The following is a 21,431-nucleotide window of genomic DNA, read 5'->3' as shown; positions in this document are numbered from 1 at the left end:
TATGAAGTAACACTTAATAGCCATACTATGAGCTCCCTAGCTGAATTTAATAGTAAGTTTACCATATTTTGCCCATTTCTTCTACATTATACATGGTGCTGTTCCACATTTTGGAGATGAAAGGTAGAGCACTATGGAGACAGCTTCTTTGACAAGGTGAATAATTAGAAAAAAAAGTGCTTTCTAAAACACAAAATACCCTACATACAGTGGGTTCTATAAAAATGGTTGTTAAAGCTGCTTTAGCAAGTCAGAACCTGTTCATTTCCTTTGTGCCATTAAATGTAATGTAGATGTATAAGCAATTTTCATATGCTATTAAATTAAAGGCTACATTTTCATTTTATTCTGCACCATTGTACAAAAAGTAGAACTTCTATTTTTAAAGTAATGGGCTAGTCAGTATACCATAATGCTTCAAATATTTAGCCCTGAACACCAAAATATCTTGCTTGAAGTAAATTGCTATATGAATGTAAGACAGAAACAGAAACTTCTCAGTTTTTGTCTTGTAGTTTTCAAACTACTTATTACTGCATGAAAACAGTTTGCAGTGCCCAGAATCATAGTAAGTATAAAGGCCCTCCTCTGGGCCAGTGATCAAAGAGCCACAATCCTCACCAGTGACACTGGTGGGGAATGTCCACTGTGAGAAAAATAGACACACACAGTATTTTCAGATGCAGCCCTCTGCACCAAGTACAATTTACCTTAAGAACACACATAGAATGCACACTCCAGTCTTGGGGGTGGGCTTTCTAACCATGCCCCAAATAAGACTCCATACTGACCACTATAGAGATGAATCCTTAGCCAGGTGTTCCAAGCCAATTTCTCTATCATAGTCTCTGTGAAATCAGTGCTCTTAGTCTTCCTGTTCAAAGTAACTGTTGCACACACTATCGTTGAGATTTGATTTTCACACACATACACACACACACACACACACACACACACACACACACACACACACTTGGGAAAGGCTGGCGCATCCTACCCACTCTGCCACTTCCACCCAGTTTATAAGGTAGACTTGTCGCCACCAGAACACCCAAAGCCAGCTACTTTAAGGCTCTTACTAGGGTATCTAATTACACTTAGTAAAATTAATACTTGTACAAATGGTAGTGTTTAACCATGCAGCAAGACTTCCAAGAAGATACAGTAACAGTGCCACTGAGTAAATACAAGTACTCTCAAAGTTTAAATATTTTCTAAAAGAGCAGTCACAACGAAAGGTTTAGATATATTTAATAATAAATTATAAAAAACATGAAAATACTGAATATCTATTTACAATAACTGCCAGAGTCTCAATCACAGGACATATAAAAAAGTACACAGATGGAAAGACTGAGGCACATACAAAAAAAATATTTAGCTACTCTCACTATGTTTTTTTAACTGACTGAAAAATTGCTGTTCCCTCTTTACTTACTAAAGCAAGGCAAGATGAAAGTGGATGAGTGTCTTGTCAGGTCCACAAAAACTGTGCCATCTTCACATCTCTCACTAGTATTCAAATACAATTTCAGTGCTGGCTACAGAATGATATCACATCTGGTCACCTGACTATGTTTCCCACACTACCCTCTCACTAGAAACTGAGCCAGGATCTGGCACTGATGTGTCACAATACACACATAGAACTTTAGCTAAGGTCTATTACTGCATCGGGAAACCGTAAAATAATTCCAACACTTCCACCCTTCCTGCAGAAACTAACAAGCCATTCTCTGGCAGCCCCGGGTAGCAATTAGTTCACCACTAATGACAAAAGAGCAGGATCCCAGCCCAGACTTTTCATAGACGTTACGTCTCTGGCTGCATTCAGACCCGTGAAATAAAATCTTTATGGCCTAAACCAAGTAATTTAATTTCTGGCTAGTTGTCTTAAGGTTAGCTGGGATGAGCTTAACCTCTTCCCTTCCAGTATCCTCTGTTAAAATATATAAATTTCATAAGTTACAACAGTATTGTCTGACATACATGTATATTTCTTTTCTGTCCACCAGGACCCAACTCAAGCAACTTTACAAATACATTTTTCACACAAGCATCTGTACAAACCAGTTTGATATTCAAATGACAAATAATTCTTTACAAAACTTCAGCTAGCTATTCTGGCATAGGTTACACATGCACTGCCCTACTCCCTTTGGAACAGCTGGCACTACCTCACCTCATGACAGCAAGGGTGATGCAAATGAAGTGGTTGCCCCAGGTGAAAGCTATTAGGGGGAATGGTTGGGACTATAAAGAGGTGCTGATATGGACCTGTAAATGGTGTATGCAGGGATTTAACAGCCACAGATAAGATCAGCTACTTAAGTGAAGGTGTTTGGCTTGCTGTACATTTAAGAGTTGAATTGGAAGTCTTCATGTGGTATGATTTCCAATACTCCTTGCAGACCTGCAAGTTAAGGACCTACCTCTAGCTTTTAAACAGTGCCAATAAAGACCCCGAAAATGTGTGTGTGTGTGTGTGTGTGTGTGTGTGTGTGTGTGTGTGTGTGTGTGTGTGTGTGTGTGTGTGTATGCAGAGAACCACTTGATGTAGTTACAGCTCTGACTGTTCCAGCTGTAGTAGGAAAGGATGGAATGAGTCCACATTACCATTAACTCTAACATGGCAAATGTTCAAATGTCTTAATAATCAAAGTTTTTTCACAAATAGGCTAACAGCTCAGTGACAGGCCTAGCTTCCTTAGCTGCATAGCACTGAAGTTATGGTGAGATTTACACCTGACTAACCAGGTTTAATCCTGAAAGAAAAGCCCAGGTGATCATACTTTTAAACCAGATTGGAGCAAATATTAGCCACAATATCACCCCACCAAGGCATTATTCCAATTACACAATGACAATGGTTTACATTTTTTTCCTTTTTTCCACAGCTCCTGCAGTCACTGAGCATGTACAGGTGCATGTGGCATAGTGACTGAATGAGAATAATTATTTTTTATAGATGAAAGAAAAGCACTAATTTGGAGGAAGATGATATCAAATAGTTTTGGACTTTTTTGTTTTGATGTTCCATCTTCAGAAGGAGAGTAATATGCTGATGAACTGTGGTCCGAAAACAGAATATGTTCACAGTGTCAGAAAACAAATGCAATTGGACTGGTATTCTCAGGATGTATTGGAATTCTGTGGTACCTTATGTGATTGCAATGCATCTGTTGTCTTACATTATGGCTTAGGTAGTGGATGAAAAGAGTCTTACACCAGTCCATCAACCTAGTTAACAATCAAGTAATTAATTTATTAATTATTTACATAAGCTGTTGTCATGAATATACAACGTATACAAAAATGCAACATTCCAAAGACTGAGAATAGTTTGTGTGGTGCATCAAGGATATGTAATACATGAGAAATACTGTATAATACACTACCTATGTGGAGATGGGGAGGGTAAGGACCAGGCTTTATAGTATGATAGCACCCTGTAGAATAGCAAGCCTGGGGCTGTGTTTTTGGTGGAAGCCAGGGTACATTATAAGTCTGGCTCATTCATGCCTAGTAGGAAAGCATTAATGATCACAAAATAGGCTTTATATAAGAAACTTCTTGGGAAAAGTAAATACTTCACTAGAGCCAACCTTAAAAATTGTATCTATTGGCAGGGCCAGCCTTATGCTTAGGTGAAGTAGACAACTACCTAGGACCCCTACATGAAAAAAATGATCCCTCAGCACAGTGAGTACTCCAGGGGAGCAGTGCTGCAACAGAGTAGAGAGGAACAGCATGGAGTTGGTGACAGAAGCACAGCTCTCAACCTTCCATCTCCACTATGGGTGACAAATGGGCAAAATGTGTTACATCTAACAACTTGCTAACAATTTCAACAAGGAACCCCAGAGGATGTTTAAAATAAATGTGTGATGGACTCTTTCAATGTGGAATGCAGGAACAGCAAGGAACATGGACTTTTCAAGACTCAAAATAAGGAACATTCCTCATAAAGAAGTACACTTAAGAGACATAGAAAGAAGTGTCATTACTACTTTTTACACTTAAGAAACCTAAAATGAAGTGTCATTACTACTTTTTTACAATAATGCTGCCAGTGATCAACCAGATATTTTTGGGCAATATCTTAGACTTTGTGATTTAGGTGGAAGTGAGATGAAAGGAATGGCATGGTGAGAGAAGTGTCGTTGAAGTTTTTATAATAATGCTGGCAGTAGTCAGCTAGATATTTTTAGGAAAAATTACAGACTATGTGGTTTGTGTGGATAATTGAAATGAGAGGAATGGCTTCCTGAGATGAGTGTTATTACAATTTTCACAGTGGAGGTGAAATATTACATAGCCATCAGAGGTTGTGGATGTAACTGCTGAGTGATGGTCATGGTTTGGCAGGATGAAAGTAGCTAGCCCTCTTGTCATTTGCTCATTTTAAATGGCCACAGTCTAGCATAGCAGGACTAGGGTGCATTTGTGAGAAGTAAGATGAAAATTATTCACTGGGCACCTGATATGCATAGACAGTGCAGGTACAATTGCTGTGACTGTCTTCATTACTGGAAAATTACTAGTTTCCTGTCACTGTGTCCTTATTATTTTAGTTTTGCAGAATTACTGTGATCATTTGAAGCAACATGCAACATTTTAATGTGTGGCAACTTTGGAACAAAGATGAAATATATCACACAGCCACACTCTTTTATCTTGATAGACATCTGAATGTACATATAAGTGGCTATAACTGCTTAGTGGGGGTTCTCTAGATGAAAGCAAGTGATCCTGTTGTCACTTGTTTAGTTTAATAGTCATCTCTCTCAAAAAAAAAAGAATAAATGAATCACAGAATACCCAGACCTTCAGAACTTCTGTGGACTGGTGGCCCCCATAAATTACGGTCACATAAGTGGATTTTGACAAAGTATAGTAGCACAACTGCCATGAAACCCTTGTCTAAAACCTGACCTGCTCATAGGTGTACACAGAAGGTCTCTGTACTTTGGGCCAGGTTGGGTGATGTCATTATTTCTTTAACATTCCTCCCAAACCTCAACGGTCACTATATCTTTTGATGGGTAGAGGACATAGTGGTCATCATTTCTTCTACTTTCCTCTCAAACCTCAGAAGAGTGTACAGAGAGTTACAACAGGGTGTTTTGGAGCATTGTACTGTTTCGAGAAGTAATAAACTGGAAATATGATTGTCATCATTGTTTTCATTTTCCTCACGATCAAACATCTGTTGCATATACAGGTGGCCATTTTTTGGGAGAGAATAAATAAGCATGTTGCTTATGCATGTCTGACAGCAAATATGCTATGCTATGTTCTGTTTGTTTTTCAGTTTTGTTCTAGTCTAATGTCAGAAGGGAACACAACAGGTGGCTGCCTTTTGGGGTTAGGGTATGAGAAGGCATGCTGTATATAACTATGACAGCAGCAGCAGTTTGAAATATGATCGCGGGCATTTACGCCTTAATTTTAATGCTGATTTAACACCAAAGGGGGTTTACACAGAAAATCACTACCTATATGGAGATGGGGAGGGTAATGACCAGGCACTATTTTCAGATATAATACATGCATCCTCACAAGCATTTGTCTTCTCACTTTATTGTGAATTAGAGTTTAGTCAGCTGTCAGCATTAAAACTTGGATACAACTTTTTCTTCCCTGCAATGAAAAAGTAGTACTGAATTTTTTGTCTGTGCACATGATTTTTGTTCAGGCCGTCATTGGATCAAAAGTTTGGGAAAAGAGGTCTTAAATGCTCCACAGAGCATCTATAACCCATGACCTTGTGTCTTCTGGATACCTAGCAGCTTCTGATTCCCAGCTTAATTTAGTCATTACAGGGTAGTCTTTGTCAGTTAGGATATGTTGAAAGGATGCAGGAAAAAGCAACAATGAACAGTGAGACTGAATTTCTTTCCTTAATTGTGGTTTTCATTCAGGCCATTGTTTGAAGAAAAGGTTTTTGCCCAAGGTACCAGTTTAACTAAGGCCAGCCCTGTCTGGTTGAAAAGACTGGGTATTGGCATAATAGTTGAGGTGTTTACATCCTAGACAAAGTACAGGGCTTGATTCTTACATTTGGTCACTGGTTCTTGGCTAGGCATGTAATAGTCTGCAGACTGCCTAGTATTTAACTGTGAACCCTGGCTAACAACCCAATGCATGAAACAGAATACAACACATAGATATTAGGCAGTACTGATTTGCATTTCCTTAAACAGCCTGAGTATTAGTTTAATATCTTGGATTCATGTCAAGAACAGACTTGCAAGGTAATTATAGTTATTTGCTAAAATGCTTTCTCTATAGGATCAAGAAATCTTATTTACCAGGTTTTGAATATGTGGGTATATGAAGAAGGTTATGTAGAAAGGCAGTTTCTGAACATTATTTTAGCCCTCTAACATCAGAAGTGTGTTTAATACATTCTAAAATATTATTCACCACAACTATAATAAACAACATTCCAAATAATGAATTTTGAGTTGCTCATTACACTAATGCAGTATAAAAATGTATATTTCTCACAAGACAGTTTTTAAGAAGAAATATTTGAAATTATTATTATCTGATTGGTCAGCATTAAGTCTGAGTCATTGTGTGTGTGTGTGTGTGTGTGTGTGTGTGTGTGTGTGTGTGTGTGTGTGTGTGTGAGTATTATTAGTTTTTAACATCATTTATAGATTTGTTAATGAACAAACTTTTTATTTTGAGTTCATCACTGTTGCCTGATTAATGCCATATTTTCTGTATGCCTGCCATCTTCATTCTTGAGTTGTTTTAAAACCATGTGCATTATCAAGTATTAGTAACAAAAAGCACACTTTCAGATGAAGAAATGGGTCATTGTATGGAATATGCAATCCCTTTTGAATGTAATCATCAGTGCAGATAAGTCAAAATTAAGAAATGCAGTGCTGGCCCACTGACAGAAAAAAAAAAAACAAAAAAGACAAAGAGAATGGAACACAGATGTGATGTTTTACATTTTATGGGACCAACATAGGCTTTGCAATTCTTCAGGGTTTACAGCTGGTATGAAACATTCAGTTATGCAGATAACTCAGAATCTAAAAGCATTTACATAGGGAGTGCTTATTTAAAAGAAGTCATTAAAATTTCTTTGATTTTTTTTTGTTACATTTTCTCTTGAATAAGATGCATTATGATAGCTGTAAAGTATACTGCTGTTCCCATAAACATGTCACTGTCTATAATAAATGCATTAACCCTGATGGCAACAACTTGATGCAAATGTGCTTTTAGCAAACATTGTAGACTGAAAGCTTAACATATCCTTTTAGAAATAAATCATCAATTTACCTTTGTGTAGTAAAAAATATAGCATATTTAATAATTATAAAAAATTTTACTGTCTCAGTGGTTACTACACAGACAAATAACTGAAGAAAAAAGAAAATGCATACAGTGGGTTAATGTTTCCTATATTCTTCTGAGTAACTGAGTAAAGTTGATTTTTAAACCATTTGGAAAACTTGTGCAGTCATGTGGGTAATCCAAGTTAACACCTCTTCCGATAGATGTTGACCCTGGTTTGATTCAACTATTCTAGAAACCAATTCATCCTCTCTTGCTCTCAAAGCAATTTATCTGACTTAAAAAAAATAACTGATTTCAACAGAAGCCTTTCCAGTTGTCTTAGTTTGTTCTGTTCCAGTTTTTATTTTGGCCACAAGTCAAAGATAACAGCTGTACACTTGTGGGTTCAGTGATCTTTATGTGCTTCTAGGCTGCATCACTGACTACAGGGAATAACCAATAATTAGAACATTGCAGGTCATCTTGAGAAGAACAGAGTTTTCTCTTGTTATGAAGGGTCATATGACCCCCTCTGTTTTTTCATGGCACATGCCTCCTCACCACAGAGAACAGAGCTGATAAACAAATCCAACAGCTGTTATTATTTTTGCAGGAAGGAAAAATGCTCCAGGAAGCAATTTCAGCTTTTAGATATTTAGTTTAGAAAGGTTATTATAATGACTAAAAATGAAATGATTTATAAGAAAATGGATAAGTTAGGCAGCACTTATTTTTAAATTAATTTTATAAGTTACATATAAAATCTTACATATTTGCATCTGCAGCAGTTTTGGTTTTCAAACTATAGCAATACGGTCATTATATAATGGTGATGCAGAGCTTTGAAAAAAATATCACATCACTTATAAAACTGCAAGAAAAGTAAAATGCAAAAATAACTGGCTATCATGGAGCATACCCACATAAGAAATACAAAGATGATTATAAAGTGGTTACATTTTTTTTATTTGAAGGGGTATACACAACATGGAAAAATTCATGAGTACTTTCATGGCTAAAAAATTACATCAGCAACTTATTTAGTACTTCTCATTAAAAGCAATCATTTCAGGCTGAAGCATTACTTCCCCTCAGACACTATGTATTTAATTGCTTCTGAGATTTTGCATTTTCACATTTTGCTCCGGTTACTCTTTTTTCCCTCCTTTGTGTAATTGCCTTTTTTTGCAAAAGTTCTTTCCACTAGAACTCTTACACTTGTTTATGTCTTGACCATCATTAATTCACACACTTTTTTTAAAATAAGATTAGGAGTAATGTGCAGTGTTCTTTATATGATAAGACTACAATATCTTCATCACAAATGGTGAAACTGAATTTTAACTAAGTCACATGTACAAATAATCTGTGTATAAAATGCATGTATGTTTGTGTGAATGCATGCATTGTGACATCATCAAACCTCTTGGCCTAGGACTTGGGACTGGAAAATAAAACAATCACAGTCTTAAATTTTTTAAATGAATATTAACTTTAACTGATGACAAAATAACCAAAAAAGTAGACTTTCTTCACTGTGAGTCACAGGCAAACATAAGAACAGTTTCAGTGTTCTTTTAACTCCTGTATAGGGTACAGACTCATTTCATTTGCTTATTTCTATTTATTTATAAGAGAGAAAAATATCATTCCTACAGCAGGGCACAATAAAAATGAATTAATGCTGCCTTCTCCTAGAAGACAAAAGTGAGCATATTTTAACCCAGGATATAGCAGGCTTAAGAAAAAGTTTGATTAATAATAGCTTGTCATTCACCAGCAACTATAGGGCCTTTTCATATAATACTTATATGTAGCAGAATACAACAAATTCATACATGCTTCCAGCAATATTCTCAATCCAGTCTTTTTCTCCTGGAACTGACCTCAGTTCTAAGGACAATCCATTTGAGAGAATGCTCATCTTTGTTTCCACACAAAGATATCACTACTTTCCCAAAGTCATTCTGTCTTCCACCCAAGTAGAAGATTTTTAAAGATCTCTCTTATTACACTCAGCCCAGACTTAGTTTTCCCTCTCTTTCAGCAGCCACATGAGGATTAGGTTATACTAATTCAAGTCACGACTTACTAAAGAACGTTCTATCTATAGTTCACAAGTGGACTGTGTTACATAACCCCTCAGATGCATCCCTGTATGATTGCATGAGCATTGCAGGCATGCTATGAATGTATGAGAAGCTGTCTCTGTCAATGTGCAAATAGGCTGGGTGATGCAAGACTTTATATTTAAAAAGGTTGGAGGCCTAATAACCAGTGGGCTTTCATTTGGGTTGCAACAACGACAGGAGATGGGCATAATCAGTCATTAATGTAAAAATGCATCTTAAGAAGCAATTCCTGCAACAGATTAGTCCACTTGATTGTTAAATGTCCTTTTTCACTTGTAGCATGCACAGGCCAAGATTCATTAAAGTACAGCGGTGTGTCCATGTCACAGTACCTTGCCAGATTCAGCAACCTCCTTACTACACTGCTGCATGATGCTTTAGCATGAAGATATGCAGTGCCATGTAGGACTGGCTCAGAGGCCATGCTGAATGTTAATGTGGCATTCCATAGGAGGGGCATATGCTAATTAGCCCTGTGCTCTCTTCACAGACTTGCCACCTGGAAGCCATCTATATGGCTAATCGGGTCAAAAATCACTCAGCTATATGGCTCAGCATGGCCATCCCCACCATGTTGTGGTATTGTAAATTGCCCAAAACAGGGTTCAACCTGCCATGCCTCTGTTACTGGGATCAGGGTGGGGAAGCCAGTAGACACCAGGAAATACTCTGAAATTCAAGTGCTGTAAGGGCACTGATAGCAGTATGGGATTGAGGGCAGGGAAACTAATGGATACCAGAGATAAATCAAAGATTAAGGTACCTTAACAGCATCAACAGCTCAAAAGAGATCTGGGGGTAAGGAATTCACTAGACATTGGGGATTATTCTTAACCAGAAGTGCTGTAATGGCACTAGCATCAATATGGAGATCAAGGTATGAAGGGACACACTAGCCACCTAGTCATAATAGCTGCATGCCATAATGGCATATCAACTATTATGGCAGAAGGGGAACCCCAGTAGGGCAGATAGGTAAGGGACAGGTGCAGTGACTATGGTGTATGTGTGTTTGTGTGTGTTTGTTTGTTTGTTTTTTTGTGTGTGCTTTGTGTACTAGTATGTGTGGGAGAGTGAGTGGGGGGGATGCCGCTACCTACTTGAGTAGTACTTTAATATATTGATGTGCAGATCACCAATGATCTGCATGTTGTGATAGTAAATGCAATTCAGGCATGCAAATTAGCTGATAATGAGGTCTTACCTTGTCATGGCTAACATATATCTAAATCGTAAATTGGCATATCATTGTGGCAGGGCCTTTTTAGCCTGAGCCGCATGGCACATGCTAGGCCTTTTAATGAATTCCTGGGGTAGTCTCTTGGGGTGTGGCTAAGGAAGCAAATGATGTATTCTTTCCCCTAACATTCATCAGACAGAAGAGAGTCTGGGCCAACTACAGAAATACCAGAAAGCACAATAAAAGACCTAAAAAAATCATGTTTAATTAAGATGGATTAGGAACACAAGGACATTTTTAGATTCATGAAGGCTCCTTCAGTGTCAAGAGTCCTCTTGAATCTTTGGGGACCTGTAGTCTTAGTAAATTTCATCACAGGATTGGCTCTCTGTAAAATCAGACATACGCTTACAGACTTCTTAAGAACTGGTCAGGGCCATTTTTGTACTTCTTCCGCTGATTTCTAGCAGTGACTTTACAACTGCCCTCATAATGTCATATTCTCTGTATTTAGCTTCAGACACTCCCAGCTCAGATTTCAAATGATTAGCTGTCAAGTCTACCTGCCATAAAGTATGTAACTTTCCTTGCACCTGAGACAGATGGCTCTCCGATCTTCACTAAGGACAACTATGTCATCCAAATGTGCTACCGCACAGGGAACCAAAATCACATCCATAGGTCACTAGAATGTGTCTGCTGCCTGTACCAAATAGCATGACTTTATATTGGAAATACTACCTAGGATAGAAAATTCTTTCCGGGATGGAAAATGCTGTCTTTTCCCAAGACTACAAGGTTAAGGAAATCAGACAATACCTTTTTGTAACAGCGTGTGTGGTTTTTCATACTAGGGTTTTTCAAACATATCCAACAATTTATCTCCCTCAATAAGCATCACATTTTGTAATTTATTTCACTGGAGAAATCACTGCAAAATGTTGTCCTTTCATTTGTTTGGATGACAACACAATCCGACTACTCTGGCTACTTCATGATTCTAATTTTGCCCAAAGCTGTATTATTTCCATTATGTTCAGACTCATTGCTACTTTCTAGACCTTGGTGATCCTATAAGGCTTACACTTATCTTTTTTCTCTGGGCATGATATCACTGTCATCTTCTATTAGGTTAGTCTTGCCTATTAAAAAGAGAATACATATATATTTCATTTAAAAATCTGTACCTCCTTCTTCTGATGGACTCACAATGCTTAGTTTATGTACACTTAAAGCTCCATAATTCTGAACCCCAACTGGCACTTCAGATTCTGAATTTATGACTCACAGTTTGTCCTCAGCCATACTGGCTACAAGAACCTCTTGTGCCTTGCCTTTCAGAGCTTTAAATCAATGATGCAATGCATTCCCTCAAGTTTACATCATTCCTATTGTTTTATCCTGCAATTTACATAATATTTTCTCAAACACTTGATATGAACCTTGCTACTAGCCAGAAATGTATTCCTAGCTTTAGGATTAAACAAATACTTTATCCCCTGGGTGAGAATTTCTCTGTCACCAATTCTAAGGGTTATTAGAGCTCGTTCTAAATGTTCTGTAAGAGCAGGTAACAAAGCAGACATTCTTTCTTATAAATATGAAATGTGGGCAGTAGCACATCCTTCCATACAACAGTATGAAGGGACTAAATCTAGTACATGACTGGGTTACTTGCCTGATACCAAACAGAAGATGAAATAAAATAAAGTCTCAGTTTTTCCTATCCTTATCAAACACTTTTCATAAAACTGATTTCAAAGTCTTATTAAACTGTTTGACAGGTCTATCCATTTTGGGATGATGCATGGCAGTATGGAGCTGTTCTATAAAAAAAATGACACAGTTCCTTCATGGCCTTTTTCATAAAAATGTGCTCCTGGGATGGGCAGAATCACATTTGGTATTCTTTCTTGAGAAAAGATCAGTACTACAACTTAATCAATGACTTTAGTAATTACTTTAACCATAGGAAAAGCCTCTAGTAAAATATGTAGCATAGTCGATAATCACCAATATATAAGCACCTAAAACCAGGGTTTGAGGCTACTCTGGGCAGATTGTAGAAAAAAACGATCCATGTACCTCTAGGGTCACACTCCTTTATTATGAAATTGAAAATGAAGCCCTTTTGTCTCTGTCAATGAAGACTTGGAATAATGAAGTTAACAATCAAAAGCACTTTATATAGCCATTATAATCATAATAGACAACTCCCTTAACCAATCCAAACACTAAATGTCACAAAACACAACTTCCCAATAGATTATAAAACTCCACCCCCTTTTGAAAAAACAACATACAATGTTATACCAGTATAAAAACTTCTTATTAAAACATTTCTCATAAAAATTTTAACATAAAACAAATCAAAATTTATTTGCTTTTTCATGTAACATAGGAATGATGGATATAGTGTCATTAAGCCCCGGGGGAAACATAGCTGCCAGTCTTATCTGCCACTCAGTTACTTTTTTCTTTAACAAATTTCTTGAGTCACCACCTCGAGGTTCAGGTTTTACATTCTCCAAAATACCAAACACAAACTTTTTAAAATTCAAACAATTCTGAGAATGCTTAAATAAAGCATTATTTTGTTTTTTGTTTTTCATATAATTTCTTTGTTCATATATTCTATTCTTGAGGGGATGCTCGGTCTTGCCTATATAGAATGTGCAACATGTGGAACAAGTAGTTAAATACACCACTGTACTGGTGGCACAATTTCCCTTCTGAAATCTTATCTCACTTTTCAATCTATTATTCAATGTTATACTAGCATCCTGATTTATGTAAGGGCATTGATGGCAACCACATGTTTTGGTTCCACAATCAGAATCTCCTCTAGACTGTATTTTGTGCTCAAACAACCTTGTAAAATTTGCTCCTGTCTTATTAACAAATCTTGGACCTTTGATAATACACCACTTGTCACTAAAGATCAATATAAAAAGGCATGTATACTTGAATACAATCATTTAACAGGTGAAATTAAAAAAGCCCTTCAAAAAATTGGAATATCTTTAGGGTGAACAATAAGTTGTTAAAAAAGGTGGGGGAAGGTCCGAGATTTGCTAATAAGACAAGCAAATTTTAAAAGGTTGTTTGAGCATAAAATACAGTCTAGGGTAGATTCTGATTGTGGAACCAAAGCGTGTTGTGCTTGCCATCAATACCCTTACATAAATCAGGAAGCAGTATACCATTGAAAAATAGATTGAAAAGTGAGATAAGATTTCAGAAGAGAAATTGTGCCACCAGTAGAGTGGTGTATTTAGCTACTTGTTCCACATGTTGCACATTCTATGTGGGCAAGACCATGCGTCCCCACAAGAATAGAATATATGAACATAGAAATGATATAAAAAACAATAATGCTTTGTTTAAGCATTCTCTGAATTATTTGAATTTTAAAAAGTTTGTGTTTGGTATTTTGGAGCATCTAAAACGTGAACCTCAGGGCGGTGACTGAACAAATTTGTTAAAGAAAAAAGAAACTGAGTGGCAGATAATACTAGCAGCTATGTTCCACCCAGGGCTTAATGACGCTATATCCATCATTCCTATGTTACATGGAAAAGCAAATTTTGATTTGCTTTATGTTAGTAATTTTTTTATTGTTTCTGACATCTTATGAATATATATATATATATATATATATATATATATATATATATATATATATATATATATGGGTTATCTTTAGTTAACTGACAGCCCACTCCATCAAAACCAACTTCACCGACACGGCAGAACATCAACAACAGGAGAGCCGACATTTCCCACATGGTAAGTAACCATTTGGCCATCCCAAATTCTACAACCACCAGTAAAACAAACCTAGCGATGTGGGGGGATATGCCCCCACACTCCCCTTCATAAATATTCCAACTCTGAGAATGTACTGCCATGGGGGTAAGGGTCAAAGTTCAGGTTGATGGCCAAATAGTTACTTACCATGTGGGAAACGTTGGCTCTCCCATTGGCGATGTTCTGCCATGTTGGTGAAGTTGGTTTTGATGGAGTGGGCTGTCAATTAACTAAAGGTAACCCATATATATATATATATATATATATATATATATATATATATATATATATGTGTGTGTGTGTGTGTGTGTGTATAAACATTTATTTTATGAGAAATATTTTAATAAGAAGTTTTTATACTGGTATAACATTGTGTGGTGTTTTTTTTTTTTTTAAAGGGGGTGGAGTTTTATAATCTATTGGGAAGTTGTATTTTTATGACATTTAGTGTTTGGATTGGTTTAGGGAGTTGTCAATTATGATTATAATGGCTATATAAAGTGTTTTTGATTGTTAACTTCATTATTCTGATGAAGTCTTCATTGGCAGAGATGAAAGCGCTTAATTCTCAGTTTCATAATAAAGGAGTGTGAACCTGGAGATGCCTGGATCGCTCTTTTTCTACATTTGGTGTTTTTGGATTTATTCTGGGCAGATATCTGAGAGTAAGGGCAGGCAGAACAATATTTTTCAATTGCTGAGAAAACATCTGGCTAATAACATCTGGTGACTACTCTTTTCCTATTTTATTTCTATACTGAAATGTACTCCTAGTATGTGACTGACTTTAAAACCAGATGCCTAAATTGTTGCGATACCAGCAAACTATCTTACTATGCTGTCCCTCTTTTTGCTACCATATAAATGTGGTCATGGAAAATAACAGAATACAGATTTGCAATAATGAGAGTTGGATCATCAGCCTTTTTGTCAACCATCTGAATATTCATTAAATCTTCTCTGAGTGTAGTATTCCCATTGTGCTGTCTTAAAATAAAAATAGTTAATGTTTAAGTTTATTAGCCCTTCTTCAGACCTGTTAATTTGAGAGTAGGGGTACTAGGTCCTTCATTCTCCTCTAAACCTTCTCCCTGTGTAGTGGCAGGACTTGAGCCATCTTTAAGTCACTTGAGTGTACTGCCTCCTTTTATTTATAATATTTCTATTACATTTTAGTGCTTGGGTAAGTGGACTGGTCAGCAGACCTTTTCAACCCCTCTTCTGTTTGCTGAGTCTTTATCCAAGTCTAACTCACTGAAGGCTATTTCTTTTTCTGTAATTCTAGGAGTGAGGAAAATCTTTACCAAAATTCATATCATGGCCTAAATCAGAGAAAGCCCTGAAAAAATAACACCAAGAGCAGTGTGGATTTTTATTTCTTCCAAAGGGTCCTTCCATTGTTCCCATGAAATGTAACTTCTTCTGTCTGTTTGATAAAAGCCTTTATGTAATCAGGGACCAATTTTTCATACACTCATTTTAACACACTGTCTGACTCTTAACAGCAAATGTGCAGATTTTCTATCTACCCTGACTTCTTACTTTATGAATTTGTTAGCTAAATAGTTCACAAACATTAGTGGTTCAACCTGAAGATATACCACAGGATTAAGAAAGATCCTCACCACTCAAGTAAACTGCTTACAGGTAAGTCAATTTATACAATGGTGAGATAATGTGATTCTAAGACAGCTATTGCCATAGTGAGAAAGATCTTACTATTGGCTAATCTGTATATGTTTGAATCACACTTTTCGAGCACTGGTGTTTGAGATCTGGCAGCAGTAGTGCATTCCCTGAAAACCCAAACATGGCACTGACAAATACACACCCCTGTACTCACACATATTCAGATCCCTATGTACAAATGTGCGTCAGTGTGTGCATGTGTGTCTATATATACAGACATGTGCACACACACACACACACACACACACACACACACACACACACACACACACACACACACACACACACACACACACTTCCACATGATTTCATTTGTAGGTGTAGGGGGTATAAAATCATTCTTAGGTTGTACCTGCATGAAAATGACCTCAGTGCACAATACTTTTCCTTGTGTAGTCATATGGTACAAATGATAACAAGTTAAATTATAACTTCAGGAAATTCTGTTCAAGTTTTCAGCATTTCTTATGATAACATAACACACACACACACACACACACACACACACACACACACACACACACACACACACACACACACACACACACACACACACACACACAGTTTTTGGTTATATTTTCAGCAGCTTAGGATCAATTTTTGCCCATTGCATTTCTCCTCCCTATGTGACATCTGAAGGGATCTGGGCTCAGGACTAGATCTAAAACAAAGACAGTCTTGAATGTTTTTAAATGAGACATGAATGTTTACTGAATGGAAAATAATCAAAGCAAGCAGGCATTCTTCACTCCAATTATACTCAAGCATAAGAACAGTAAGTTGACTACACTAAATTTCAGGACTGCACTTTGTTTCATTGTCACTCCTTTTCAGACTACTGGCTCAATTCAATGTTTCACCACGCAGTTTAGAAAAGAATGCAGCTGCTGTGAAAGAGTCAAATCCAAAACGCAGTCCCGGAACAGTACAGTCTTTTTTCTGGAAGGCAAACATGAGTAGACCTTCCTCCAGCATATAGCAGTTTTAAGGAGAAACCATATACTCAAAAGCATTGGCCCTATTCCTATCAGGACCACAATGGCAGAATACAATAAATTCTCCTATGCTTTTTGTGAGATACTCCAGCAAGAAACAAGCACTCCTCATTTCTAGGGTAAAATCTAGTATTACTCAGCTTTAATGAAACTGTCTTGGACAAAATACTCCTTTTCCACAAAAGATAACAAACTGTTGTTCAAAACTCACTCTCTCTTCCTCTCAAGTTGTGGAGTTTAAATTTCTCTCACACTGCATATTGACCCTATCTTAGTTTGTCTTTCTATAAATTCCCCCTGTCTTAGCTTCAGGAAGAAGTTAATATGTTCCTGCCGATTCACTTTACAAGCTCGACATTTTAAAACATTGAAATTCATATGGCCGAGGCCATATAATCGATGTTTTAAAACATTGAACCTGTAGAGGAAACACCAAAAAAAAAAAAAAAAAACATTTGTCTAAGATGTTTTTGCAGGGGGACAAGCCCCCCTTCACCCCCCATACCCCCCGCTATTTAAATATATAATCTCTAAAATGTCGAGCTTGTAAAGTGAATCCATTCCAGCAGCTATTTAGGAATCGTGAGCTATACCAGATCAAATCTAAATACAGTTTACTGGTCTACAATCCAGCCATGCACTGTTATAATACAACAATACACACACATACACACACACGCACACACACACACACACACACACACACACACACACACACACACACTTCTCTCCCTCTCTGTTTATGCATTGTGTGTGTCTGTGTGTGTGTGTGTGTGTGTGTGTGTGTGTGTGTGTGTGTGTGTGTGTATATATATATATATATATATATATATATATATATATATATATATATATATATATATAGTGAGAGAGAGAGACACAGCGTGAGCATGAGCGAGATATCTGTGTGTGTGTGAGTCTGTGTGTGGCTCTTGCATTTATTTAAGTATCAACATGTGCTTATTTGTATGTGAACAGATAAATAATACATTATACAGAGGATTATGAGCAGGTCTCTGAGCCTAACTAGTCTGACATATGAAAGAACCCCCAGTCATAATTCTTTAAGAACTTTACCTTCTCCCATGTACTACAAAGCTTGGAGAAAAAAGTAGAGGAGCATTAAATGAGTTATAGTGTTGAAATCTGTAACACACTTATCAGTACAACGGAGAGATCAGCCACCCCTAAAAAGTAAGAAATGTGCAAAAAGTTTTAATACCTGTTAAACACTTCAGCTAGCAAAATGAAGTGTTTAACACTTTTTACACCACTTTCCTCTTCTCATCACTCTTCTGTTCTGATAGACAGCTGCTAGTGCTGTAGCATAAGACCCGGGCAAAACAGAAGTGGGTTGCAGTTACTCTAGAGAGGTGCTTAACACACTTGGCTTTTCCATAGATTTGTAGCACAATCATGGTGCTTTATACACAGTGGTTTACTTTTACTGACTTTTTTAAGTGTTTTTTTGTTTGTTTTTTTTTTAAGATTTTGAACTAAATGTCTATTTGAAGATCAGGTTATAGAGAAATATGGTTTATGAGTTGTTCACTTGACTGTAGAAAGATTAGTAGATTTAGAATGACACACTTTACAAAAAAGTGTACAAAAAATCTTGTAAAACAAGCATTGGTGATTAAATATTCATTCATTCCCTAGCCCACTTTTCCAAATGAAGGTCATATCACTACTAAAATTATCAAGGTAGACTAGTCTAGACTACTCTATAACAGCAACAAGCTATGTCTTATCCTGTGAAACCACAGCTACTTTTAGGAAAGCTGGGAGATATGACCCCTTCAATATTTCCTAATTTAGCCCTGAAGCATCCTCTGTGTCAACCATACATGTGCACACTGATAACCCCTCAAGGTGTCGGAACTACCTCATCTAGTTAATCTCAGTTCAGATAATCCTAATTTGATGCTTTGTGAAGAAATCCCATTCCAGCTACCTTTCTTCACCATTTCATCAGTGATAGTTTCAGTGAGTTCTGTGATATTAATAACTTCTGTTTTCATAAAAATGTGCTGGGAAGACAGATATATAGGCAAATGGTGAAGTCAGAAAATTAATGACATATGCAAGAGAAAAAAGTGTAGCTTCTTGTCTGTCAAAACTCCCCAATCCTAAAAAACAAGTCTCAAGTCAACTTTAATTTCAAGTTTATTGTCAGGTTTATTGTAGTGTTAATGAAGCAATGCTTACAATACGGATACATTGCCTGGATCTTATGTTACAAGGAAAGGTTTAGCTGTTTCCAGGATCTTAATCTATTACTTATAGCTGCCATATTACTTTCTAAGTTTATCAGTTAATTAACTTATTGATGTGAACATTTTAATGCCCAAGTAACAGAATTCTTCAACCACATTCAAGGGGAGGATAAATGATATCCTTTTAATCTCAAGTGACATATACCCATGTAGATGAAAGAAGAGTCTTAGTGGGAATACTAACATATCATCTCTCAGAATTGGAGTTGAGAGTCTCAGCTAACGTTTCAGCAACAAAGTAAATCAAGGGAAGCAGTGGATAGTAAGGATACATTTACGAAGTTCAACATATGAAACATGTGCCATTAGTGCAAATAATTACAGTGGAAATCTTTACAGCATCATAGTCCTATAACTAAAACTATGCGGTAGATGGATTTGAAAACATCTTTGAAATATGGGTAACATTTTTTTTTTCTTTCAGAACAGTATTCAGACATTTTCTTCGTATCAAGCTATAATCTAACAAGATCTGACAAAACCATTCTCCCTTTTGGAAATCCCTATTCTCGAGTATCCATAAGGCATTTGATAGTAATATACAGCCACATTTAAGTATTGTCATAGAGAGTTTGCTACCTAGTGAAATTAGAGAGACTAGGACATGTTTAAAAGGGTCAAAATGATTTTTCACTTGATCCCTCGTGTTTTTATTACACACGCTGACAGAATTTTATTTGTCTGTTCGTTTGTTTTTTGTTTGTTTGTTTCTTTACATGTTTGCTTGTTTGTATGGCTTGTTTACATATTTTTCATTTTTCTATCAAGAATTCCAGCTGTGAGGTTCCATTTTCTCTAAATTCCCAAGGCCAGAAATCTCCAGACAATATGAACAAACAATGCAAATAATTATAGGAAGAAAAGTACTCAGTCAAAAACTCTGTTAAATCTCTTTATAAAACCATAATGTTCTACTATTAATGGGGTAAACTAGATACTGTAGTGCTGTAAATAAAATGAATAGGCAGTGTTTTATTATCAATTATTTTGGAGCCACATTGACTCACCTTGGCACAGTTTGTTTCACATTCAAAAGAGTTGTAGGTGAGGTATGGTATTAGATCTGTATGTAGGCTAATGAGATTCCCTGATATTTATTTGTATTGTTATCGCACAGGTAACAGTACAAAACTCTAGACAGTCACATCTTTGTTACCATATAATACCATTTTGTTATATTTTCATGTAGTTTCTATGTTTCCACTATGACTTATTAAGTTCTATCTCAAAGACAACCTGCTGAATTAAACTAATCAAAAACTCCACCTGATGAAAAATTTAAAATTAATTGTATTTTGCAGGGGCCCCCTGCTGCCCCATTGGGGGTGGGGAGTCAAACCTCATATCTCTCAAACCTGCAAATAACAAATCCATTGTCACACAAGAAAAGAGAAATTCTCTGGAAAATAAAAAAGAATCATTGTCTCTACACAGTTAGCATGAAGCAGTAGTTTTCTGTGGCAAATACTGATGGGAAGTCCAGCATGAGGGAACTCAACTCAGCAGACTGAGTCCGCATCCATTAAACACTCTAAGAAATATAAGGAAATTAGTTTAGTTTCATTATCTAAAGACACTAATTTGGATTAACAGTTGAAATATGTTCCCTCTTTTTATATTTTGGTTTATTTATTTGCCTGTGAAATGACTTTACACATTTATCTTGGCAATATTTCAAAATTAAGTAAGGCAAAAGACAAAACTGTAGCATGTGAGTCAGTTTCCATTTAGTTGAAGACCACAGAATGTATTGCCTGCATTTTGTAATCATTAACACTAACAGGAGTTTTTGGAGCTGTATGCCAGCTTCCACACTATAGCTCTTCCACTTCGTAGTCCCAGCACCGTCAACTGCAGGCAGTTCACACTTCTTAACAATATATATTTTCATTACTAAACTTAACAAAACCCTATTTACCAGACAGGCATTCTAAAAATAATTTAACAAAATATATAACAATAAACCAGGATAAATATTACAGTTTTATAAAAATGAACGTATAGCTCCTTGCACAAAATAAAGCCATTGCTTTTAAAATGTAGA

The sequence above is a fragment of the Protopterus annectens genome, chromosome 5.part1 (genome assembly GCF_019279795.1).
Source record: "Protopterus annectens isolate FY-2018-M chromosome 5.part1, PAN1.0, whole genome shotgun sequence".
NCBI classification, from domain to species: domain Eukaryota; kingdom Metazoa; phylum Chordata; order Ceratodontiformes; family Protopteridae; genus Protopterus; species Protopterus annectens.
The sequence above is the reverse complement of the archived record's forward strand: the minus strand, read 5'-3'. Positions refer to the sequence as shown.